General features: G+C 43.9%; 1 protein-coding gene and 1 pseudogene across 2 annotated transcripts in view; one reads left to right on the top strand and one right to left on the bottom strand.

The window, feature by feature from the left end:
- Nucleotides 1–27,994, bottom strand: part of NUDT3 (nudix hydrolase homolog 3) — a 240,184-nt gene that overhangs the window by 6,108 nt on the left and 206,082 nt on the right. The window lies entirely within an intron of this gene.
- Nucleotides 305–27,983, top strand: LOC147902004 (uncharacterized; annotated as a pseudogene).

Consider the following 27,994-nt stretch of genomic DNA (forward strand, 5'->3'; position numbering starts at 1 on the left):
CCGTACAGCCCTTCAACTCTTCTGTACAGACTATCCTTTGTCCCGTACAGCCCGTCGGTGATTCCGTACATTTTCCCAGTCCTTTCCTGTATTTCCCCAATCTGACCGTACAGTGCTTCATCTTAGCGTCCGTACAGCCTGCGAGCCTTTCTTCGTTCCTATCCGAATCTCCTTGTTTGATATCTGTTAAATCCCTTAGCCTCCATGGCAGAAGCAAATAAGTACTATGTCAAGAGAGCCCTCTCTCCTGAACCCAAAAGACAATCAAGGGAAGCCTCTTCTCCCATAGCTCCTTCTTCTGAAGATGCTTCTTATGTGTTTGATATGCTGAATGATGATTTTCAACAAAGCAGAAGGGAATGGATTCAACCTGCTCCGGAACTCACTTACAAAATGAAGCTGCCATCTCTTGTGCAACCTTTGAAGAAGCTCTCTCAAACTGCAGTTATCATCTTTTTCCCAGGCAAAATTCCCTCTGCTAATGATGTGGGACAATGGGTGAATTCTCTCCTAGGTGGATGCTTTGTAGAAGGAGTCTATTTTGCCTCCCGAGGATTTTATGAAGTTCATCTTTTGGATGCTTTGACAAAACAAAAGATGCTGGAAATGTCTCCGTTATTTTTTGGTCGCCAGATGGTGCATATCATGCCCTGGTCCCCTAATAAGGACTATCAGAACCTCATCAAGCATCACTGCCCTGTATGGGTTGAAGTGGTTGATTTTCCAGATTATATGAGAACAAAGCTTCCAGGGTTAGCTATGACATTGGGGCAAGTGATCTGTCCCCCTCGTCCAACAGGTAATAAAAATCGTTTTTGCATATTATGGGATACTGATAGACCGACCCCTTCTTCTATTGCAGTTGAGATTGAGGGTGTTAATTTGGGCAAGAAATATTTCACCTTAAAATGGGGCATTTTTGCTGGAGCTTGTTTTTCTTGTCACAAATTTGGGCATCTTGCTTCGGAATGTCCTTCTATCCTTCATCCACCTCCTCCAGCTGCTATTCCTTTGCCATCTAATAAAGGAGGTCAGAAGACATATGTGGAAAAGATTGAAGCTAAAGGACCAAAGCCTTCAGTTCATACAGGGAGTCAGGCCAATTCAGCTCAAAATAAGGATAAAGGTAAAAGCAAGTTAGGAGAAAATATTTCACCTTCTCATGAGGGTTGGCAGACTGCAAAGAAGACGGTGCCTCTCAAACAAAGACCTCTCCAATCTCGTAATTGGGATGCCTCTGCTCCTTCTCCAGGTCAATCTTCTACCTCTTTAAGCAGCCCCATCACAAAGGCTTGGGTCAATGCAGTCAAGAAGGGTCTTCCCCTTTGTGAAGAAGAGGATATTATCAGGGAATTGGAAGCTGAGGGTCAGCATGACCCTGTGGCAATGGCAGAGGCTTGAGGCCTCCCGCTCTTTTGGAAGACCAAACATTATCTTGTATATATTTTCATGAGTGTTTCTCTTAAATGCTTTTCCTATAATATACAGGGCCTCTGCAACCAGAATAAATGGAGGCTTCTCTGGCATTATATAAATACAACTCATCCGGATGTTGTATGTCTCCAAGAGCATAATCAGCATTTTTTTGCTGGACAGCATGGGTTTTTTTCAGGATATGATATATTCTATTCAGGATCGAAACAATTCTCTGGGCTGTGCATTTTAGCCAGACATGATCTGCAACCCTTGATAGCACATAATGATCTAGGTGGAAGATGGATGATTATTCAATGTATGATCAATGGAGAGATTTTTGAAATAGGATCTTTGTATGCCTCTCAAAATTCAGCTTCCAGAGCTCAAATGTGGAATTCCATAAAGCAATATCCTTGGTCCTCTAATGCTCTACTTTGTGGGGATTTCAACAATTCTCCTCACTGGAAGGACAATACCACGCATAATTCACATATGCTGCCCTCTGAAATCCAGCAATGGGAACACATGACATCATCACTTCGATTTGCAGATTTATGGACAGCAACTCATCCTTCAGTGATGGGATTTACATATCATCATAATGCTTTCACAGATTATTGGGCCAGGCTTGATAGATTTTATCTCATTCATGCTCAGCAATATGATGAATATACATGTCAGATGTGGACTGATTATTCACAACAACTATCTGATCACACTCCACTTTGGCTCACCCTTTCTTTTGGTATGCCTCTGGATGATTTGCAGCTCTCCTCAGTCAGAAATTTACAGGTTAATCAATTCTATCTTTCTCATGAAAAATTTCAGCATATGATCAGACTGGCTTGCAGGCCATTGCTATCCCATGCTCAGGAGGATCTGGAATTTGCTTGGATCTCTTTCATAAATCGTATTCAAAATGTCATCAAGGAATATGGAAGATGGTACTTGGCAGAAACTAGACAGCATATCCAGTGGGCAAAATCATACAAGCAGTATCTTGTACAGATTAGTCATCAAAGATCTCTATCTGATTCTGAACAGCATTTATTATCTTGTGCCTCCTCTATAATTGATGCCAATGACAAACGCAAGCTGTCTAAATGGCAGATTAGGGCCAGAGTTAAACCCATGCTAGATAAGGGCTGTTCCTCTAAATCTTTTTTCCGGAACTTACATGCACATAGGCAAAGCCAATCTATCATGAGGGTAAGGAAATCAGATGGTCTCTGGACCCAATCTCTCTCTCAGCTTGAAAAACAATGTCTGGATCACTTTCAGCTCCTGTATTCTCAGCCTTCTTCTTCTGCACCTCAGGTTGCATTGGCTCGTAACAGATTTACTGAGCTTGTTTCTCCCATTGTCTCCTCGCAAAAAGCCTTAATGCTGGAAATGTCTTTTTCAGATTATGAACTGGAGGAAGCCCTTAAGCATTTGGGTAAACATAAATCCCCTGGCTGGGATGGTCTGACGGTTGAATTTTTTGAAGCCTTTTGGCAAGAAATGAAGGGTCCAGTTCTGCAGTTTATTAATGCAGCATGGCAGCACCAACATCTTCCCTCAGCTTGGAAGCATGGTCTGGTGAGGCTTGTGCCCAAAAAGATTCTTTGTGAGACTATGGATGACTGGAGACCAATTACTTTGATGCCGGTGATATACAAACTGATTGCCAAAATGTTGGTACATCGGATAAAGGATATCCTTCATGATGGACTTCATCCCAGGCAATATGGTTTTGTTCCAAGACGGCATATACATGACAATATCACTAACACTCTTATTGCAATGGAATATGCTAAATATTCAGATCAAGATGTGTTGGTCATGCAGGTGGATGTGGCAAAGGCGTTTGATACAGTACAGTGGGATTATGTCTCTCAAATCATGCAAAAACTTGGTTTTGGGCCAAAGCTATCTAATGTCATATATTGGCTTTATTCAAATTCTACTGCACAATGCTTTATAGGGAAACATTTGTCTGAGTCTTGGACTCTCGAACGTTCGGTTCGACAAGGATGTCCTCTCAGTGCCTTGCTTTATGCCATCGCTTCACATCCATTGCTTCTTTATATGGATCACATGGTTGATACTGGACAGCTAGAGGGGCTTCAGATTTCTGGTTCACGACCCTTCATAGCGCAGGCCTATGCAGATGATTCATTTTTCATGCTAAAGAACAGCCCATTGGAGATTCGACTATTGATGGATACCCTTTCAGATTTTGGGTTGGCAGCTGGTCTTAAAATTAATTTTCAGAAATCAAAACTCATGCCTCTCAAGCTTTGTGATTGGCATGCTATTCTGTGGCCAGGCCAGATTATTCAACCGGAAAATATAGTCAGACATTTGGGTTATCCTATTGGCTGGAAAATCAGTAATAAGCAACAAATGTTATGGGTGTTCAACAAAATTCAGGACAAATTACAATATTGGAAGATTTCCACATGGCCTCTGCATGTACGGCTTCGAATTGTCCAGTCTATTGTTCTAGCTTATGTCCAGTTCTACCTTCCTCTATTACATTGGTCATCTCGAGATCTCTCATCCTTTATGTCTCAAGCCATGGAGATTTTTTGGAAAACCAAGCTTCATAAAAAAGCTTTACGGTTGCTCAAAATGGACTTGCTTTGCTCACCCAGAATGCATGGTGGTTTGAATATAATAAACATCAAATATCATGTGTTGGCAAGAAAGATCACTATGCTCAAAACATTCTTTCAACAAGAGCAGCCTTGGTCTATTATGCTAGCAATTTTGTGTGGTCAGATGCGCACACAAGCTTATGGACATTGGATAGTAGATCCATCGGAAGTAGTACTTGGAAAATTTCAAGGTAAAATCCCTGCTTGTCCATTTTCCAATTCCTTGATTCAGGATTGGAAGCAAGTACTCTCTCACATCAAATGGTCTCCTCATCCTGCTTCTCTAGCTTCATCACTCAGATTGGAGAGTATTCATTGGAGTGCTGTGTTTTCCTCTCCCCTTGCTGTTCAACAACCCATTAGAGCTTACAATCTTATGAAAATGGGTATTCGGTTCATTGATGATGTTGTAGATATGCAAGGAAATCTTCTCCTTTTTCCAGCAGCATGTAGACAATACAACCTGGCAATGCATCATAGATCTATTTGGAAAGCTATTGCTGATCTCCTACTTCCTCTGGTTCCGATTCCGACATTGAATGGCAGTGACAGGCTTCAAGATTGGCACCTTCAGTCTTCATGTTCAAGCATTTCTTCTAAGCCTTTGCAGTCATTGACATCTATACAGGCTTATAGATTAATTTTACCTCCTCCTTGGATTGCCCATCATGCTAATTCTTTATGGCATCTGAACAAATCATCAGCCTGGTGGAAAGGAAGATTGCAAATGATATGGAAGTTGAAAATGCCATTGAAGCAAAGACTATTCTTATGGAGATGTATTGTTGGTATTCTCCCAGTGGGAGTGAAATTGGCTAATCGACAAATAGCTTCATCTCTCTGTCCAAGATGTCACCTTGCATCGGAGAGTATTCCGCATTTATTGTGGTTTTGCTCATATTCCAGAGACCTTCTAGATAGAATCTCCTATTTTTTATCTCTCAGATTTCCAGCACACAGATTCTACAGGTTTTTCTGGATGTATGGCAAACTATCAGCTTCTTTGTCACAGTATTCTCTCTTCTTCCACTGGATCAGATACTGGGCCTTATGGACCCTCTGGCTGCAGCGCATTCAAGCATACCTGAATTCTCCTCTTCAGCATCCTTATGAGTTTTTCAGAGCCTCATTAAGGCAGTCTTTATATGATGCCTTACATGAGGAAGATTTGGATGTTTCTTGTATTCAACTTTTCTTTTACTGCTTCTGATGGATAGGGCTGTAGCTCTATTTTGAGCATGGCCTGGATGTAAATGAATGTTTTATAATATAAGTATCTTGGTTTTACAAAAAAAAAAAAGTGTGTGTGTGTGTGAGAGAGAGAATTTGCTGTGTGTGTGTATAACTTGGGTGTGTGTGTGTGTGTGTGTGTGAGAGAGAGAGTGAGGCCGCCTGTGCGTGAGCATGAGAGAGGTTCGATCCTGTCGTGAGAGAGAGAGTGTGGTAGCGTTGGTGTGCGTCTCCTTTGGAACGCTGTTTTGCACGTCTCGTGAGAGGTAACAGAGCTGAGCGGAGGAGCGCCTCGCCTTGATCCCCCTGCAGGTTTTTCTTCCCCGTACGTTCCGTACGTCCGTACGGTCTTCGTCCCTGCGCAGATCTGTGTGCAGGCCGTACTGTCTCCCTGCTCTCCGTCCTCTTTCGTACAACGCAGAAATACTCTAACCTTTCCGTACAGATTTCGTCAGCCTCTCCGTACAGCCTAGTCTCCTTGTCAGTTTCCGTACAGCCTAGCCCTTCATCAGTTTCCGTACGCCCAGCCTGTACCGTACCACTTTCGTTCATTCTCTCCTAGTTTTCGTCAGTTTCTCTATACAGTTCAGCCTACGTACAAATTTCCTTGGGTATTTTTCTGCAATTCATCATCGTCCGTACAGACTTCTCTGTACAACCCCGTTGGTGGTCTGTACAGCATAACCTGCTCAATCCCTTTCGTACTTCATCCTCGAGCTCCTTTTCTTACTAAGTCATGGCAGAGTATTCATATGAAAAAACCTTTCAAAAGGAGCGTTCGGCTCCCTGCAAGAAACAAAAGCAGGTTGAGGGTCAGCATGACCCGCTGCATGACACGATTGAGGCTCAACTAGTATATGATGTAATGCATGAAGGATTTGCAGATACGAGAAAAGAGTGGAAAGACTCGGTTCCTTTAGTTGGCCTCATGGTTGAGGTCGATGAAATTGTGGATCCAGTCAGAGAGTATGCCAAGAATGCAGTCATATTATTCTTTCCAGGCCGGATGCCACCTGCTGCAGAAATAGGCAACTGGCTGACACGCATTGGCTGGCTCTTTTGTTCGTAAAGTACATTATGCAGCCAGGGGTTTTTTTGAGGTTATCATGGTGGATGAGATCCACAGACAAATGCTTTTGGAACATTCACCTCTCTTTTTTGGGCAGCAAATGGTGCATGTCTTGCCATGGTCTCCCACAAGGGACTTTCAGGCTCTAATCCGACATAGATGCCCAGTCTGGGTTGAAGTTGTTGATTTTCCCCAATGCATGGCTTCACTTCTGCCCAAAATCGCAGCCTCTTTAGGTAAAGTGGTCTGCCCACCACGGCCAAATGGTAATTCAAACAGATTTTGCATTCTTTGGGATACTGATAACCCCACACCGGACTCTTACTCAGTCACGGTGAATAATGTGAACATGGGGAGTGCATTTTATAAACTCAAATGGGGTTTATTTGCAGGGGCCTGCTTTGAATGCAAAAAGTTTGGACACATGGCTTCACAGTGCCCACTGAACCAACATAAAATACATCATGCCTCCTTGCCAGTCCACATGCCCACTAAAGATGCTCCTACTCCAGTTGCCAACAAAAATAAAAGCAGTAGACAGCATATTGGGAGTCAAGATAAAGGCAAAGATTCAATAGCCACCAATGCGAATCTTACTTTACATTCGCCTCCTGCTACTCAATCTTTGTCCAAAGGAAAGCAACCTTCAACTGATGGCTGGCAGAGCCCAAGAAAGGTTATATCTGCTCGAAGAATTCCACCCCCCCGCACTTGGAATGGTGCCTCTTCTAGCGGAAACACCCCAGAGATCAATACAGGAATTGGAATTACATGGGCTGCAGTAACAGCCAGCAGAACGCTCTTCCCTGAAGAAGACGTTGCTGCTTTGCTGTCCACTTCTCAGGCGACTACTTCTTCTCAGGGGCGAGGCCTCGACCCTGAGATAGAAATGCAAGGCTGACCTCATACATTTTGCTGCTGTACATAGTTGTTACATTACTATAAATATCTGTATATATGACTGCTCACATCACCTCTTTTACACTCAATGTCCAGGGCATGTGTGACAGTAGGAAATGGAAATCTGTGTGGCTGTACATCAACAGATTTCAGCCTGACATAGTAGCATTACAAGAGCACAACCAACATATTTATGCAGGCAAGACGGGACACTACTGTGGGTATGACATTTTCTATGCTGGGGAGCACTCTTTCTCAGGGGTTGTCCTTCTGATTAAACATGAGCTTCAACCAGTCATTGCATTAAATGATAACAAAGGCAGATGGCTTGTTCTCCAATGCATTATAAGAGGAGAGGTGTTTGAATTTGCTTCAGTTTATGCACCTCAGTCATCCCGAGACAGAACTGTAATTTGGGATGCTATGCAACAATACCCGTGGAGATCTCATGCCTACATATGGGGATTTCAATAATGCTCCACAACAGGGAGACAACACTTCCAACCACGATCATATGTTATCTCCTGAAAGGCATGCCTAGTCTCAACTACTTTTGCATTTGGATCTAGTTGACCTCTGGAAGGAATTGCAGCCTCAGTCACCAGGCTACACTTTTCAACATAATGCTCTCTCTGCTTATAAGGCACGACTGGATCGTTGGTACAGTGTTGCTCCACAACAAAATGGGGATTTCGCATGCAAAATGTGGATTGACTATGCCTTTGTGCATTCAGACCATGCACCACTATGGCTGAGATTATCTTTTCATAAGATGCCAGATGATAGATTGCCACAAAGGCGACATCTAATCATCAACAACAGTTATTTGCAACATGCTGAATTCAAGGCAATGGTTACTGAAGCAGCTCATTGTCTTTCATCTAACAGCCATTTTCATGTTGATGATGCCTGGGCTTCTTTTATTTCTAAAATGCAAATGGTGATTAGAGCGTATGGCAAGTCTTACATGAAGACGCTGAGGGAAACCATTGCTCAGGCCAAGTCTACTTGTCAAGACCTCACTGAACTCAGTCATCATCGTTCGTTGTCCATGCATGAGCAAACCACATTATGTCAGGCCAGACATTGTCTTAAACTAAATGATCACAGGAAACTGGCAAAATGGGAGACTAGAGCAAGACAAAGAGCCTTCACAAATAAAGGTTGCTCTTCCAAAGAATTTTTCAAGAGTTTGCATCAGAGGAGAATCAAAACAGAAATTTGCAGAGTGCTTATGCCTGATGGATCATGGACTACTTCACGGTCACAGCTTGCCTCCGTTTGTGTGCATCACTTCTCTCAGCAATTTGGCTCTGAAGCTCCTCCCTCGCAACAGGTTTTGCTTGCACGAAATTTACTGTTGCAAAATGTTTCTCCAATCATTTCTCCTACTCAAGCTTTGAAATTGGAGGAACCCTTTACTGAGAGGGAACTGTCAGATGCCATCAAATCATGTGGCAGATGGAAATCCCCTGGATGGGATGGCTTGACAGTCGAGTTTTTTCTAGCATACTGGCCTCTTTTGAAGCATACATTACTATCTATGGTAAATGTTGCATGGCAACATCAGAAAATGCCAGACACATGGAAGAGAGGTCTTGTTAAACTCATTCCTAAAAAACAAATTTGTGAGTCTTTGGCTGATTGGAGACCCATCACTCTTATGCCCGTAATTTACAAAGTCACTACTAAAATGATTGTAGCTCGGCTAAAGGGGTTTTTACATGATGGGTTGCATCCTGCGCAATATGGTTTTGTTCCGCGTAGGCATATCACCGATAACATTGCTAATGCCTACATTGGAATTGAATATGCCAAATACACACAGCAGGATGTTTTGTTATTGCAAGTTGATATTGCCAAAGCTTTTGATACAGTTCAGTGGGATTTTATTTCATCAACTATGCAGGCTTTGGGTTTTGGCACAAAAATGCAGCAACTCATCAATTGGCTATATCAAGATAGTGAAGCTGCCTGCATACTTTCAGGAGATATTTCTCCATCCTGGACTCTTGCTTGCTCTGTCAGACAAGGATGTCCACTGAGTGCTTTACTTTTTGCCCCTCATCCACTGCTTCAATATCTGGATCACCTCTTGGACACTGACCAGCTGCACGGTTTGGAGATCCTTGGCAGTCGCAGCATGATTGCTCAAGCATATGCTGATGATTCATTCTTTACTCCAAAAAATACTCGGGCTGATCTGTCCATGATCATGCATGCTCTTTCTACATATGGATTGGCTGCTGGCCTTCGGGTAAATTTTCAAAAATCAAAATTGTTGCCTTTACATGAACAGGACTGGCACAACCTTTTGTGGCCTGGGGAAATTGTCCCTGCTTCTCAATTCATTCGACATCTTGGTTATCCTTTAGGCTGGGGACTCACCCGTTCACAACAAACTGATTGGGTGCTAGTAAAGTTGAGGGCAAAACTTGAATATTGGAAGCTTGCAACTTGGCCATTACATGTTCGTCTGCGAATTACACAATCCATTTTGATAGCATACATACAATTTTATCTCCCTCTTACTATGTTCACTAAGGCAGATTTAGTTTCATTTATGTCAGCTATCATGGAAATTTTCTGGCGTTCAAAACATGGCAAGAAAAGTCTCAGATTACTCTCCATGCATCGTCTCTGTTCTCCAAAGATGCACGGGGGTCTGAACATTCTTAATATTCAAATGCATTTACTTGCTCACAGGGGGAAAATGATGATGCAGTTTCTACAAGGAGATCAGCCTTGGGCTTTTATGATTCGCTCTCTCTTATTACATCTTCATACATCTGCTTTTGGGAATTGGCAGCTTACTCAGTGGGAATTTTTATTTGGTTCTATCCAAGGCAAGATCAGAGGATGCCCTTTTGTCTCTTCTCTGCTTCTTGATTGGAAACACATTCTTTCCCACTTGGAATGGAAAGGCAGGGACTCTCTCTTGGGCAACTCTTTGAGGGAAGAGAATCTCTTTTGGTCTAAAGTATTCCACCCACCTTTGGCCATACAAGAACCCCGACGTTCATATTTTCTCTCCTTCAAAGGCATTTCATCTGTGGCAGATGTACTTCAAGATGATGGCACAATTCTATCTTTTTCTTTGGCTGCTCGCAAATATGGCCTGGGAGCTCATTATCGTCCTTTATGGCATAAAATTTCAGCAATGCTCCAACCGTACTTGCCGGTACCTCATTTAGAAATTCAGCATTGGCTTGAGGATTGGATTTTACGCTCCTTCCTCACATGTCCGTCCATTGAAGCTTTCACATATCACAGTGTCATCATTGTATAGAGTGTTATTACCTCCACCTTGGATTTCCAACAGAGCAAATACTGTTTGGCATATGGATCGTCCAATGAAGTGGTGGAGAAAAAGGCTGCGTCTCCTTTGGCATTACAAAGTCCCTCTTCGACAACAGCTTTTCCTATGGCGAGTTCTCCTTGGCATTTTTCCATCTGGACAGTTACTCGCACACAGACATATTGCTTCAGCTGTTTGTCGATGCTCGCACTCTACTGAATCAGTGCTCCACATCTTTTGGTCCTGTCCAACTACTTCTGATCTCATTGCTCTCATCAGACAGAGGCTTCGACAGCGATTTCCTACTGTTACTTTTGGCAGATTTTTCTGGCTGTTTGGATTTCATCCCCAGAGACAGGGTTTTGATTTATTTTTTGTATGGGTGCGATATTGGACCCTATGGACTTTATGGATGGATAGAAATCATAGAGTCTTTGGTGATCCATTATTTTCATCCTTCCTTTTTTTCAAACGATCTCTGCAACAATCATTCTACGATTGTTTTCAGACTCGTTTGATTGATCAGGATGTGTATACGGCCTATACTGAGATCTTTTCTTGAGTAGTAGCTACTTCGCTTTTTGAAGCAGCTATGAATGTAATTATTCCATAGCAATAAAGATTTCTTCTCACAAAAAAAAAAGTGTGTGTGTGTGAAGAGTGTGTGTGTGTGAGAGAGAGAGCTCTAGCTATGGCGATTTCAGCCTTCCACCCGTGTCATGGCCTCTACAGCTGATTCCGCATCCTGCCACCCTACCGTACAGGTCCCCGTAGGCTTGCTGCTGCCTTCCGCCGTACATCCAGAGCTTCTCCCCGCATTTACCTTGCTTTCTTGCATGTGTCGTGGGTTTCTTGTCACCTAGTCTTCAGCCTCCTGCAGCTCCTCGTTTTCTGTGTGTGTGTCGTGGTGCGAATCACTGTTTTCATCCGTACAGATTCCGTACATCTGTACGGTCGCCGTACAGATTCCATACGTTTGATCCTGTTCGCTTTCTGTACAGCTCCGTAGGTTTAGCCGTACAGTTTTCTTTTTTCTTGTCTTCTCTGTCGTACAGTTTTCTGTACAACTGTACGGACGCAGTCAGGTTTCTCCGTACAGTCCCTGCTCTGGTTTACCGTACAGCCTGTCAGTCCTTCTCGTGCCCCGTTTGCTTCTCTCCATTTGGTACCTGTTCAATCCTTTAGCCTCAATGGCAAAAACAAGCAAGTATTATGTTAAGAGAGCACTCTCTCCTGAACCTAAAAGACAATCCAGGGAAACTTCGCCCCCCATAGCTTCTTCATCTGAAGATGCTTCTTATGTGTTTGACATGTTGAATGAGGATTTTCAACAAAGTAGAAGAGAATGGATTCTACCTGCTCCGGATCTCACTTACAAGATGAAGTTGCCTTCTCTTGTGCATCCTTTGAAGAAGCTCTCTCAAACTGCAGTTATCATCTTTTTTCCAGGCAAAATACCCTCGGCTAATGATGTGGGACAATAAGTGAATTCTCTCCTAGGTGGATGCTAGGAGTTTATTTTGCCTCCCGAGGATTTTATGAAGTTCATCTTTTGGATGCCTTGACAAAACAAAAGATGCTGGAAATGTCCCCTTTATTTTTTGGTCGTCAAATGGTGCACACCATGCCCTGGTCCCCTAATAAGGACTATCAGAATCTCATCAAGCATCATTGCCCTGTATGGGTTGAGTGGTTGATTTTCCAGCTTACATGAGAACAGAGCTTCCAAGCTTAGCCATGACATTGGGACAAGTGATCTGTCCCCCTCGTCCCACAGGTAATAAAAATCGTTTTTGCATCTTATGGGATACTGATAGACCAACCCCCTCTGCTATTGTAGTGGAGATTGAGGGTGTTAATTTGGGAAAGAAATATTTCACTTTAAAATGGGGCATTTTTACTGGGGCTTGTTTCTCTTGTCACAAGTTTGGGCACCTGGCTTCAGAATGTCCCTCTATCCTTCATCCGCCTCCTCCAGCAGCTATTCCTCTGCCATCTAATAAAGGCGGTCAGAAGACATATGTGGAAAAGACTGAAGCTAAAGGAGTAAAGCTTTCAGTTCATACAGGGAGCCAGGCCAATTCAGCTCAAAACAAGGATAAAGGAAAAAGCAAGTTAGTGGAAAATAATTCATCTTCTCATGAGGGATGGCAGACTGCAAAGAAGACGGTGCCTCTCAAACAAAGACCTCTCCAATCTCGTAATTGGGATGCTTCTGCTCCTTCTCCGGGTCAACCTTCTACCTCTTCGAGCAATCCCATTTCAAAGGCATGGGCTAATGCAGTCAAGAAGGGTCTTCCACTTTGTGAAGAAGATGATCTAGTAAGGGAATTGGATTCTGAGGGTTAGCAAGACCCTGTGGCAATGGCAGAGGCTTGATGCCTCCCTTTCTTTTTGAGGACTGTTCATCTCTTATACATATTTTCATGCGTGCTTCTCTTAAATGTATTTCTTATAATATACAGGGCCTCTGCAACCAGAATAAATGGAGGCTCCTATGGCATTATATAAATAAAACTCATCCAGATGTAGTGTGTCTGCAAGAGCATAATCAGCATTCTTTTGCTGGCCAGCATGGGTTCTTTTCAGGATATGATATTTTTTATGCCGGATCTGAACAATTCTCTGAGCTTTGCATTTTAGCCAGACATGATCTGCAGCCCTTGATAGCATATAATGATCTTGGTGGCCGATGGATGATTATCCAATGTATAATCAATGGAAAGATTTTTGAAATAGGCTCCTTGTATGCCTCTCAAAATTCTGCTTCTAGAGCTCAAATGTGGGACTCCATAAAGCAATATCCTTGGTCTTCAAATGCTCTACTTTGTGGTGACTTCAATAATTCTCCTAATTGGAAAGAGAATACCACGCATAAATCCCATATGCTGCCCTCTGAAATCCAGCAATGGGAACATATGACTTCATCACTTCAATTTGCAGATTTATGGACAGCAACTCACCCATCAGTTATGGGATTTACATATCATCATAATGCTTTTACAGAATATTGGGCCAGGCTTGATAGATGTTATCTTATTCATGCTCAGCAATATGATGAATATACATGTCAAATGTGGACTGATTATTCTCAGCAACTATTTGATCATACTCCCCTTTGGCTCTCCCTTTCATTTGGAATGCCTCTGGATGACATGCAGCTCTCTTCAGTCAGACATTTACAGGTCAATCAATTATATCTTTCTCATGAAAAATTCCAGCAAATGATCAGACTGGCTTGCAGGCCATTGTTATCCCATGCTCAGGAGGATTTGGACTTTGCTTGGAACTCTTTTGTCCATCGTATACAAAATGTCATTAAGGAATATGGAAGATGGTACATAGCAGAAACCAGACAGCAAATCCAGTGGGCAAAATTATTCAAGCAGTATTTGGTACAGATTAGCCATCAAAGGTCTCTATCTGCTTCTGAGCAGCATTTATTGTCTTGTGCTTCTTCCATAATTGATGCCAATGATAAACGCAAGCTTTCCAAATGGCAGACCAGGGCTAGAGTTAAACCTATGCTGGATAAGGGTTGTTCCTCGAAATCTTTCTTTCGGAATTTACATGCACATAGACAAAGTCAATCTATCATGAGGGTCAGGAAACCTGATGGTCTTTGGACCCAGACTTTATCTCAGCTAGAAAAACAATGTCTAGATCATTTTCAGCTACTTTTTTCTCAGCCATCTTCTTCTACACCTCAGGTTGTATTGGCTCAGAATAGATTTATTGAGCTATTGTTCCTTTGCAACAAGCTTCAATGCTGGAAATATCTTTTTCAGATATTGAATTGGATGAAGCCCTCAAGCATTTGGGTAAACATAAATCCCCTGGCTGGGATGGTTTGACGGTTGAATTTTTTGTAGCCTTCTGGGCTGAATTGAAGGGTCCAATTTTGAAGTTCATTAATGTAGCCTGGCAGCATCAACATCTTCCCTCAGCTTGGAAGCATGGTCTGGTTAAGCTTGTGCCCAAAAAACCTTTATGTGAGACAATGGATGACTGGAGGCCCATCACTTTGATGCCGGTTTTATACAAACTTATTGCTAAAATGTTAGTACATCGGATAAAGGATATCCTTCATGATGGACTTCATCCCACGCAATATGGTTTTGTTCCAAGAAGGCAAATCCATGATAATATCTCTAATACTCTCATTGCAATGGAATATGCAAAATATTCAGCTCAAGATGTTTTGGTCATGCAGGTGGATGTGGCAAAGGCATTTGATACGGTACAGTGGGATTATGTCTCTCAAATCATGTTTAAACTTGGTTTTGGGCCAAAGCTAGTTAATGTCATATATTGGCTTTACTCAGATTCCACTGCACAATGCTTTATAGGGAATCATTTGTCTGAGTCTTGGACTCTGGAACGATCAGTTCGACAGGGATGCCCTCTCAGTGCTTTGCTCTATGCCATTGCTTCACATCCTTTGCTTCTTTATATGGATCATCTGGTTGATACTGGACAGTTAGTGGGGCTTCAGATTTCTGGTTCACGACCTTTCATTGCTCAGGCTTATGCAGATGATTCATTCTTCATGCCAAAGAACAGTCCTTTGGAGCTTCGCCTATTGATGAATACCCTTTCAGATTTTGGGTTGACAGCTGGTCTCAAAATTAATTTTCAGAAATCAAAACTCTTGCCTCTCAAGCATTGTGACTGGCATGCTATCCTGTGGCCCGGTCAGATTATTTATCCGGAAAACATAGTAAGACATTTGGGCTATCCTATTGGCTGCAAAATCAGAATAAGCAACAAATATCATGGGTGTTAAACAAAATTCAGGACAAATTAGAATATTGGAAGATCTCCACTTGGCCCCTGCATGTACGGCTTCGCATTGTTCAGTCCATTGTTCTAGCTTATGTCCAGTTCTACCTTCCTCTATTACATTGGTCATCTCGAGATCTCACTTTTTTTATGTCTCAAGCCATGGAGATTTTCTGGAAAACTAAGCTTCATAAAAAGGCTTTAAGGTTGCTCAAAATGGACTTGCTTTGCTCACCAAGAATGCATGGTGGTTTGAATATAATAAACATCATATTTCATGTGTTGGCAAGAAAGATCACTATGCTCAAGACTTTTTTTCAACAAGAGCAGCCTTGGTCTATCATGTTGGCAATTTTGTGTGGTCAGATGCGCACAAATGCTTATGGACATTGGCTTGTTGATCCATCGGAAGTAGTACTTGGCAAATTTCAAGGTAAAATCCCTGGTTGTCCATTTTCTACTTCCTTGATTCAGGATTGGAAGCAAGTTCTCTCTCACATTAAATGGTCTCCCCATCCTGCTTCTATAGCTTCCTCACTTAGAATGGAAAGCATTCATTGGAGTGCTGTGTTTTCCTCTCCCCTTGCTGTACAACAACCAATCAGAGCTTACAATCTTATGAAGTTGGGCATCTGGTTCATTGATGATGTGGTAGATACGCAAGGACATTTTCTCTCTTTTCCGGTCGCATGTCGACAATACAATCTTGGGATGCATCACAGAACTATTTGGAAAGCCATTGTTGATCTCTTACTCCCTTTGGTTCCGATTCCAACATTGAATGTAAGAGACAGGCTTCAAGATTGGCACCTTCAGTCTTCAAGTCCAGGAATATCCTCTCAGCCTTTGCATTTATTGACTTCTATACAGGCTTATCGATTGATATTACCTCCTCCTTGGATTGCTCATCATGCTAACTCTCTATGGTATCTGAATAAGTCATCAGCCTGGTGGAAAGGAAAAGTGCAATTGATATGGAAGTTGAAAATGCCATTGAAGCAGAGACTCTTTCTATGGAGATGCATATGCATAGTTGGTATTCTTCCAGTGGGAGTGAAATTGGCTCAAAGAAGGATTGCCTCACCTCTTTGTCCAAGATGTCATCATACTCCTGAGAGTATTCCGCATTTATTGTGGTTTTGTTCATATTCCAGAGACCTTCTAGACAAGATCTCCTATTTCTTATCTCTCAGATTTCCTGCACACAGGTTCTATAGGTTTTTTTGGATGTATGGCAAATTATCAATTTCTTTGTCACAGTATTCTCTTTTCTTTCATTGGATCAGATACTGGGCCTTATGGACCCTCTGGCTGCAGCGAAATCATGCATATCTGAATTCTCCCCTTCAGCACCCTTATGAGTTCTTCCGAGCCTCATTGCGGCAGTCTTTATATGATGCCTTACATGAGGACGATTTGGATGTTTCTTGTATTCAGCCTTTCTTTTACTGCTTTTGATGGATAGGGCATTGGCTCTTTTCTCGAGCACTGCCCTGATGTAAATGAATGTTACATAATATAATTTTCTTGGTTTCACAAAAAAAAAAGTGTGTGTGTGCGCTAAGATTACTTTGATGCTCCAGCCTTTTCAGCCGGTTCCTCCATTGCATCTACAGGATCGTCTTCGAGACTGGACACTTTCTTCTGTGGGCTTGTCATACCGTCCTCTGCAGTTTGCACATATTACTATCTCTTCTCTTTATAAAGTTCTACTTCCTCCACCATTTATCTCGCAAAAGGCAAATCAGCTTTGGCATCTTCATCGTCCTGTGAAATGGTGGCGGAAACGTTTGAGACAGATTTGGCATTCTAAGATTCCTCTCCATCAGTAGGTTTTCTTGTGGAGAAATTTGTTGGGTGTTCTTCCTCATGGACAGCTCTTGGCACGACGACGTATTACTTCCTCTATTTGTCACAAATGTCTGGCCCCAAGAGAGACCGTGCCTCATCTCTTTTGGCATTGTCCTTCCTCTCGTGCTTTCTTGGACTTCCTTGGGCAGATTTTGAGAGCTTGGTTTTCTTAGATTGCTTTTGGCAAGTTCTTCTGGCTTTTTGGTGTACATCCACCTAGACAGGAGTTTGATTTCTTTTTTGTTTGGGTTCGGTACTAGGCACTCTGGACTCTCAGGAAGGATCGTGATCATAGGGTCTTTGGTGATCCTGTTTTTGCCACTTTCTCTTTCTTCAAACACTCTTTGCAACAATCGCTTTTTGATTGCTTGCAATCTCGTGTCTTTGATCATGATGTATATTTGTCCTACAATGAGATTTTCTCTTGATGTTTTATAGCTCTCCCTTTCCGGGATAGCTTCTGTGTAATATAATGACTCAAAGATTCCAAAAAAAAAAAAAAAAAGTGTGTGTGTGTGCAGTTTGCAAACTATGCGAGCTTTGGGGTTTGGACAAAAAATGAAGCAGGTTATTTACTGGCTTTACAGAGATAGCAATGCGGCTTGCATTCTTTCTGGGGATATCTCTGATGAGTGGACTCTTCGTTGTTCGGTCTGCCAGGGATGCCCTCTCAATGCTTTACTGTACGCCATTGCTACTCATCCTATGCTGCAATATATTGATCATCTTGTAGCTACAGGATCACTTCATGGCTTGGAATTGGATGCTAATCGTAGCATGGTTGCTCAAGCTTATGCTGATGATTCTTTCTTTACCCCGAAAAATACGCCCCATGATCTTGGTGCCTTGATGCAGGCCCTCTCCGTTTATGGTTTGGCAGCTGGTCTTCATGTTAATGTTCAGAAGTCTAAGTTGCTCCCTTTGCATTCCAAAGATTGGCATAGCCTCTTATGGCCCGGGGATATCATTCCACCCACTCAGTTTGTTCGTCATCTTGGTTACCCTTTGGGGTGGGAACTCACTCGCCGACAATAAACTGATTGGGTTTTGGCTAAGCTTCGGAAAAAGTGGAGTATTGGAAACTGGCAACCTGGCCTTTGCACGTTCGTCTTCGAATAGTGTAGTCCATCCTTGTGGCATATATTCAATTTTACTTGCCATTGATCATGTTCACTAAGGCAGATCTTACATCTTGCATGTCTGTCTTTATGGAAATCTTCTGGCAATCCAAACATGGCAGAAAAAGTCTCAGATTGCTTTCGATGCATCACATTTGTTCTCCCAAGATGCATGGTGGATTGAACATCATGGATATTCATGTGCATATCCTTGCCCACAGGGGGAAAATGTTGCTGCAATATCTGCAAGGTGATCAGCCTTGGGCTCTTATGATTAGAACTCTGGTCACTCATATCAGTATTTCTGTGTTTGGTCATTGGCAACTCGATCAATGGGATTTCTTTTTTGGCTGCACTAATGGCACTTTGCCTGCCTGCCCTTTTGTCTCCTGCCTGCTTCTTGACTGGAAGCATGTTCTTTCTCATATGGAATGGAATGGACGGCAGTCTTTGCTTGGGAATTCTTTGAGAGCTGAAAGCATTCACTGGTCGAAAGCCTTTCAACCTCCCTTGGCTTTACAAGAACCTCGACGTTCCTACTTTGTCTCGTTCAAAGGCATCACCTCGATTGCTGATGTTATAGATGATGCTAGTACTGTGCTCCCTTTTTCTCTGGCAGCCACCAGATATGGATTGGGCTCTCATTATTGTCCTTTGTGGCAACAAATTACTTCTATGCTTTTGCCTTTTGTTCTGATTCCTCCTTTGGAACTCCAGGACCGGCTGGAAGATTGGACTTTGACTTCTCCAGGGTCCTCTTCTCATCCTTTGAGGCTATCTCAGATTACTGTGCCTGCATTGTATAAAATCCTTTTGCCTCAACCTTGGGTTTCAGAGAGAGGTGATTCTCTTTGGCGAATGCATCGCCCAGCCAAGTGGTGGAGGAAAAGATTACAGCAACTTTGGGCCTATAAAGTACCGCTTCGGCAACAGGTTTTCTTTTGGCAAGTTCTTTTGGGAGTGTTTCCATCTGGACAGCTATTAGCTCATCTGGACAGCTATTAGCTCATCTGGACAGCTATTTGCCACAGATGTTATGCTTCTTCGGAGACTGTGCCTCACTTGTTTTGGCATTGTCCGTGCTCTCATGAGTTTTTTGGTCTGCTTTGACAGCACCTGCGAGCAAGATTCCCATTTGTTCCTTTTGGGAAGTTCTTCTGGCTATTTGGGTTCCATCCATTCAAATCGGAGTTTCATCTTTTCTTCATTTGGGTTCTAGGAATTGTAAAGTCTTTGGTGATCCTACTTTATGGACATATAGGAATTGTAAAGTCTTTGGTGATCCTACTTTCTCTCTGTTTGGCTTTTTCAGGCATTCTCTGCAGCAATCTTTCTTTGATTGCTTGCAGACCCGCTGCATAGATCATGAGGTCTTTTTGGCATATACTGAAATTTTCAGTTGATGTAATTGTAGCACCTTGTTTGAGGTTGCTACTCATATAATATAATCAATCAAAGATTTCACACCAAAAAAAGTGTGTGTGTGTGTGTTTTCTGAGGTGACTATTCTTGTAATATAATCAATCGAAGCTTTCACTAAAAAAGTGTGTTTTTTTCACTTTTTAAAAAAATGTGTGTGTGTGTGTGTGTCTTTAGTGATTCCAATTTTTATTTGTTTGCTTTCTTTAAGCATTCTCTGCAGCAATCTTTCTTTGATTGCTTGCAGACTCGCCAAATAGATCAGGATGTATATTTGGCTTATACTGAGATCTTCAATTGATGTATTTTCTAGCGCCTCTTTTTTTAGGTGACTATTCTTGTAATTTAATCAATCAAAGCTTTCACTAAAATTTTTTAAAAAAGTGGGTGTATGTGCACATGCGCTTGTAGACAAAGTGCATAGATAATGATGTATATCTGTCTTATATTGAGGTTTTCTCTTGATGTATTTCTCATCGTCCTTTCCTGGGATGATGATTTTGTAATATAAAGCAACTCAATTTCCCAAAAAAAAAAAAAAAAGTGTATGAAGAAGGGGGCATATCCCTTCGATTATCACTCATGTCTAGGCTCTGCACTTTGATGCACCCTTCACAGAGAGGGAGTGGTCTGATACTTTAAAATTATGTGGCAAATGGAAGTCTCCAGGTTCAGATGGTCTCACCGTGGAATTCATCCTTGCATTTTTTTTCCATAAAAAGACTTCTATTAAGTAAGAATAGAAATCGCGAGAGAAAAAGCTCAAGGTGGTAATACATCATGCGGTGCATGAGAAAACTCCCCTCAAAAGGAGGTAGAAAACAACCAAGGTTGAGTCTCAGAGAAGAAAGGGGAGACCCCCATTCTCTGAAAAATATAGCTCTCTTAGCAAAGGCTACACGTGAGAACCCCTGCATGGTCGCCCAGATGGCCATCAGAGTATCTATAGTGCCTGTCCATATACTGGCCAAGGTGTAAGAAGGGTGGACCTGGGATCCACCCAAAGCCTCTGTGCATTTGGCTCTCATAAATATGCCACACTGTAATACTCGCCAGTAGCTCCCAAGAAGAGTCCACAGACGCATGTACATGTCCGAAAGGTGAAGCCAGAACATCATCCAGAGATGATGGCTCAACTAAATGGCGACGGATCGATAAGCCCAAGATGAGTCATGTCTCTCATAGAAGACCTGGGGCCCCGAAAGAGAGCCAAACAACTGAGTCCCAAGTCATGAAGAAGGGGCGAGGAATAGAGGTACTAAGAATCCTAGCCTACCTACAATCCCAAAGGCAATGCTGAACTAAGTCCATAGCAGAGAGGCATCGAGAACAAGTAGGATCATCTCGAAACCTAAACCTCCAAAGGTTCACGGCAATCCCACCATGAATAGAAAGCCAAAAGAAAAGAGTGATTTTTCTATTCCTATAGGATTTCCAAAGTATCCTCCAGAAATTCTTTTGTATGTCAACTGATTTCTCATAACACTCCCAATGGGGTGCTCTGGAGGGCATCCAACTTGAACAACTCAACTAGAATGTCTAGGCATAACAATGTAACAAAAGAAGGGGAGGCTCTTCTCTCAGTGCCCTTCATCAATCCATTCCCATTCCCCGAGATACCAGTGTAAGTACTTTATCAGAACACCACCATAAAGCCACAATCTCCACTCTCCTAGGATAACAAGACATGGGTGAGGGTCAATGTTTCCCAAGCCACCCTGGCTATGACATCTATTGTTCCGTCAAGCCCACTCCATAGAAAATTCCTTGCAGGCCTCTTGAGCTAGTAATACACTCACTAGAACGGCACCAGCAAGGACAAATAAACCAAGCAGTGGCCAACAAAACCTGATTCACCACCACAACCTTGGATGCAAGATCAAGCTTGGTTGAACTCTAAAAGAGGAGTTATCTCCTTATACTTTCCAACACCGACACACATTCTTGTGATGGAGAGATACCTATGCCAACCTAGCACCCCAAATACTTGATAGGAACACCCCTCTTAAACCCAAGTGGAACACCCCTCTAAACCCAAGTGAAACCAATGTCATTCCCCCAATTTGGGATGTCCTCATAGTAGCTAATCCAAAAGCCATTGGATTTATGCCAATTGATATGTGCCCCCATAGCAGTGCAAAATGTATCCAAGGCTATCCTCAAAGCAGTGAGCATATATGTCATGGCATCCAAAAAAATAGCAGTATCATCTGCGAACTCACTGTCCAGAAGTTCTTCATCCCGTCTTAGGGGAAGTCTCAACCCGAAGATATCAGCTTAAGATCTAATATAGATGCTTATCGCTTCAGCCACGATTATAAAGAGCGATGGAGCTAGAGGGCATCCCTGGCGGGCTAATCTAGAAAAACCTCTCTCTCCTGACCCCACCAATAAGCACTCGGCTATGGGCTGATCTGTATAAGGAGGATACCCCTCGAATCCATGCATGTGAAAATCCAAAGCGAAGAAGCATGCCTTCTAAAAAACCGCAATCTACCCAGTCATAAGCTTTTCAAAATCCAAGAATAGATTGGCCAATCTCTGGTTGGTCTGCATAACCCCCTCAGAAGCCTCCCAAAATGAGACAATATTATCAAAGATGCTCCTACCATGAATGAAGCCCTGGGTATCATGTATAAGATCTAGAAGCATGGGCTACAAGCTTAGGCTAATCGCTTTTGCCAAGATTTTGTAGCAAGTGCCCAAAAGAGTAATTGGTCTCCATTGAGACACTAAGTTCCTGCTGCCCTTCCGCTCCCCCTACCCACTCCTCCCTCCCTACCCCCGCTGCCCTTTCCCCGCCTCCCCGCCTCACCCTACCCCCTCGCTGCCCCTCCCTCCTTACCCGCCGCTCCTCCTACCCCCCGCTTCCCCTACCTCGCTGCCCCCCCGCTCCCCCTACCTCGCCTCCCTTCCCCCTTCCCCGCCCCTACCTCCTGCCTCTCCCTCCCTTCCTCTGCCCTTCCCCCGGCCTCAACACCTCCCTCCTTCCCTCCCCCGCCCCTCATTCCCTACCCTGCCCCTCCCTTGCCTACCCCCCCCCCCCCCCCCGCCACCCTCCCCCCCTCCCCTCTTCAGCCCCCTCTAGGAAAAAGAGAGAGAATCTCTCTTCCCGCCGGCAGCAGGTTTTCGTACAGACAGAGCATCTTCATGTTTGCGTCGGCCTTTTCACCTTGATTGACGAATGGGTTCCCATTCAGCCAATCCTCGACTGCTTCCATCGTCCGCAAGAACAGTTACCTTTTCCAAAGACGAGCTTCAACAGCTCAAGATAGATTCAGAGCATAAGTACGCTACCTCACTCTTTGCTCGCATCCACGGTTCCCACCCTTTCAGGCTATAGGCTAGGGATTGGATGCTTTTAGCTTTACCTGGAGTCCTCGCAGGGCACCTCACCGATGTTCGTCTGCTTGGACGAGGGTTCTTTCAGGTGGTCTTTGATTCTCCAGATTTAGGAGGTTCAGTACTTAGGGCTAGTCCTTTGGCATTGAGCTCCAGGAGGATCTTTTTGACACCCTTCACTTTGGGTTTTGATCCAGTAGAGGAAGATAGCAGGGTTACCTCACTTTTCATCAGATTCCCCGGCCTTCCTCTGGTTTACCATCGACTCTTACCGTCCATAGGAGCCACTTTTGGGTTGGTCATAGAGATCCCCCCCCCCCCCCTGGCATGCCCTCTTCATAGCAGAGGCTGTCAAATCGGATGGGGTGCCACGAGTCAGGGTCATCGTCTTTGACCCTGATATTACAGATGATCACATTATGCTTCAGCAACCAAATGGTTCCTTTTTTCAACAGAGAGTTGAGGTTGCTGGGAGGCAGGATCAGTGTAGGATTTGCAGGACCCTTGGGCACTTCGCCAGAGATTGCCCAAGGAAGAAGAAAAGGCCCAAACAGTTTATTCCGACTTCTCGTCCTTCTTCTACACGCGCTACTAGAGCCCCCCTTCTCGCCCAGGACCTTCGGGACCAGTCCCTAGACCTGGACCCGTCTAGGGACTCTCTTCTTCAACACGCACAAAACGATCAGCATGTCCTGCTCCTATCGTCTCCCGTTGGATGCTTGTGAGGGTTGCTCACACTTCGCCACCTCTACGAGGCACCTTGGACCATTCTAAGTTACAGGCAGGAGATATTTCTGTAATTGTTTCAGGTGTAAATGTGGTTGCCCTAGCCTCCCCGCTTGCTCATCAAGAGGGGCAACCCATTTCTTCAGGGCCTATCACTGATGTTCCTGATCAGCCTCTCAGTCTCCATCAGCAACCCCCTCCCTCTGTTAGTCGCACTTCACCTCTTGATAGAGGTAAAGGGGTTATTTCTCCTACTCCCTGGAGTGCAGGGATTCTTCGCACTCCTATGCCAGTTCCCTCTTATAGGAACTCCTTTGCAATACTGGCAGATTTGGCAGAGTTTGAGACAGAGGAGGAGTTTGTACCCTCTACCCTGGGAGAGCCAGTTATTGGGATTCCGTTGGACAGGGCTTCCCCCTCTGCTGGAGTGGGGTTTCTTTCACCAGTTGATTTCCCTCCGCTTGATAGAAGGACTCTGTTGAAAATGGGGAGAAGGTGAGAGACACATGATTGGAGACGAGCTGAGGCACGAACTGATGTGGATTGATTGATAGGGTGAAAACACAGCAAGTACATAGCCTCTTTTATAGGCTGGGCAAGCCTTATCTTCTCACACAGACACCTCATAGATGAGGTCACACACAAGAGAATCTAGATCCTATAATCTAGGTGAGGAATCACATCTACCACATGAGGTGGCACAAGTGGCCTCAAGACTCTTCACACACACACAACTATAGGACACTCCTAGGACTCTAGGACCACACACACTAGGACTCCGATTTCAACAAACCCCCCTTCAGAGCTAGGGTGAGAGACTATGACATCATCCATACTGTGCATCCCAGGCAATCTCAGAGGCTAACAGCTGAGCATAATTCAGAGGTTGAACCAAGCACTCTCATGGCTTAGGTGTCAACGTGATCAGAGACTCAAATCTGAGCATGGATGCATGACCAACTCATAGGTCTAGGGAGTACACCAACATCCTGGAACTCGGCCAAGCCTGATAAAGGAAAGACATAACAACCCCCCCTGTCTCCTAACTGGGTACATGGAAATAAGTGGAGCCTTTTATAGGACAAGGCACACAAAATGACAAATTATTATATCATTTTAGGGGGACTACCCAAGGCAGAGTACCTAACACACATGACTTCTAGAAAGCCCACTCTTCATCTATCACCTCATGGAGGGATAGACCAGAAATAGCAGCAGTGCAGGCTTGTTCCTCAGGTCCAGAAGGTGTAGCTTCATCGTCTTCGTCCTCACTCTGCTCCGCAACCAGATTGGCATGTTCTTTGGCTTGTACCTTTGCCATTTTCTTGAAGCAACGATCCTCTGGATGGCCAAGTTTTTGATAGTAATTACATTTAAGAGGTTTCCCGTTCTTCTTGGGCTTATTCTTGAGAAAGAATGCGTTGCCAGATTTGAAGGAAGATTCTGCTTTCTCTGTAAGCCTGCGGTCCTCATCAATGAGATGCGCTACCATATCCTTAAAGCTCATATTGCGGCTGACTCTTAGGACAGCAAGGATCTCATTGTACTTGGAAATGTCTTCAATACTGGAGAGAAGTACAACAACTTGATCATCATCTTCAACAATGGCTCGGATGGCAGATAATTGTTGGAGAATTGACCCAAGATTGCTCAAGTGTTCATTGAGGGTTTCACTTTCCTTCATATTGAGCTTGAAGAGTTTTTGTTTGAGAAATACTTTGGAATTATTGATCTTATTTCCAAACAAATTCTCTAACTTTTCCCAAACGTCGTTTGCTGTCTTATCAAAATCCACATGGTGGATAAGGTTGTCAGCTAAAGCTAGGCCAATGATAACCATTGCTTTATCATTTTGGTTCTCCCACCAACTGATTCTAGCATCATCTCCTTGTGGTTTTGGCTCCTTGCCATTGGTGATATTCCATATGCCTTCTCGCATAAGAAGAAGCCGGAGTTTTGTCTGCCAAGTTGGGAAATTGCTCCCTGTCGATGAACGAGGAGTTTTTTATGCTATCCATTGGTGGGAAGGTCTTAGCTGTTATTACAGCCAGTGTCTAAATCCCTTACAATGTTTACTCAAATTTCAAGAAAGGCCCAAATTTTACATGGTAGAAGCTTCAATTATGCTAAAGGAAGACATAGGACAGAAAAGCCCTAAATTTTTGGGTTAGGGTTGTATGGAAGATTGTATGCTGCAGGTACAGTCGTACGGCAGGCAAGCCGTACAGGCTGTATGGCTGATTTGCAGTGGGCTGTGTGATCTTCTTGTAGGTCGATGAAGGGTTTTCTAGGCTGACTAAAGGATTGGCCGTTGGTGAGGCATTTGGAGCGGGGAGAGGAGAATCAGGGCAGTAGCATCCGAGTGGCGCGGATTTCGAGGCTGTTTGGTACGGGCCTGCTGTATGGCAAATCGTACATCAGTACGGTAGATCGTACGGCAGATTGTACAACAGTTGCAGAGGTCAGGTTGTACGTCGCAACAGTCCAGCCGTAGCACATGTCGATGTAGATCAGCTCCTTCATGCAGTTGCGGGCATCTTCTCAGCCAGCAGCTCACCATGCTTCCGCTAGAAGTAGTGTAAACTGAAGGTCCGGAGTTCGAGGCACCATCAGCGTTGAGTGAGGGAGCAGTTGCGAGAGACGCTAAAGGTAGCGGGCAGAATGGCGCAGCCTAGGAGATGGCGGGCAGAATGGTGCAGCGTAGAGTAGAAGCGGGAGCAGCAGTGTGGGCTAGTAGAACAGTGAACAGAGGCGGTAGCAGAGTGGCGCAGCAAAGTGGAGACATGGCAGCGAAGGATGGGTAGGATGCTTCAGCATGGCTCTGATACCAACTGTTGAAAATGGGGAGAAGGTGAGAGACACATGATTGGAGACGAGCTGAGGCACGAACTGATGTGGATTGATTGATAGGGTGAAAACACAGCAAGTACATAGCCTCTTTTATAGGTTGGGCAATCCTTATCTTCTCACACAAACACCTCATAGATGAGGTCACACACAAGAGAATCTAGATCCTATAATCTAGGTGAGGAATCACATCTACCACATGAGGTGGCACAAGTGGCCTCAAGACTCTTCACACACATACAACTATAGGACACTCCTAGGACTCTAGCACCACACACACTAGGACTCCGATTTCAATAGACTCTTTCACAAGAGAGGATTTTCTCCACCACCAGGTCAGGTAGGGCCTTTCACCCGGCCTCCTTCTCCCGTCAATGAGGATCGTTAGTTGGAACGTTCAGGGCCTCAATGTATACTTCATCGCCACCATAGACAGCTGATTCGTAACCAACTCCATCCAGGTGTTTCAAGTGGCCCCATTGATATCCTTATGCTCCAAGAGCATAAGCTGGATGGTAGAGATTGTGCCAAGTAAAGTAAGCTTCTTTCTGGCCATACTTTTTGGTCACCTTCCTTGGGCACCAGGGGAGGCATTTGCATTTTTATCTCTTCTTCGATGCTCCCCTTGGTCATTGGACACGAAGTCATAGTCCCTACCAGAGCACAGTGGGTTATTTTGCTGATTGGCGGGCGTAAGGTTGGCTTTCTTAACATTTATGCACCCAACTTGAGAGGGGATTGTGTCCTCCTTTGGAAGGAGTTGCTCTCTTGGGCGATTTCAACATGGTTGAGATGCCTTCAGATAAAAGAGGGGGTAGGGAAGGTGGCATTCACTCCCTTGAGAGAGCAGCATGGGATGCCTTCCTTTTTCAGTTCAGTGGCAGAGATGTTTGGTATGATGATGCTTTTCACACTCAACCACAGTCTCTTCTGTTTTCTTGGTCGAACAGGAGAGTACAGAGGCCTATCCACGCACGGATTGATAGATTTTATGTGGATGATTGGGCACTGGACAGAGGTGGGATAGTATGCATCAGAGCTGGAGTGTCCACTTCATATCATTTTCCGGTTGTTTTGGTGGTTTCAGAGCCTCGGGCGAGAGGCCACTTTGCCAGTATCAGGATTCCAAATGCCTTCTATGCAGAGGAGGCCTCACAAAGGCAGTGCTACAGATTTGGGTTTCTCACCTGCAGGGTGGGTAGTCGTCCCCGTTAAATGTGGCTGCAGCCCTCACTGGCATTAGCAGCTTTTATCATTCTGTTGCTGGTATCAGGAGAGATGAGATTCGCAGGCGAGAGATTGCCATTCGCCAGCAGCTAGCAGCTCTCCAAAGAGAAGAATAGAAACGGCCTAT

The sequence above is a fragment of the Dipteris shenzhenensis genome, chromosome 5 (genome assembly GCF_047967505.1).
Source record: "Dipteris shenzhenensis isolate YYH24624 ecotype China chromosome 5, Dip_SZ_1.0, whole genome shotgun sequence".
In the NCBI taxonomy this organism is placed as follows: Eukaryota; Viridiplantae; Streptophyta; class Polypodiopsida; order Gleicheniales; family Dipteridaceae; genus Dipteris; species Dipteris shenzhenensis.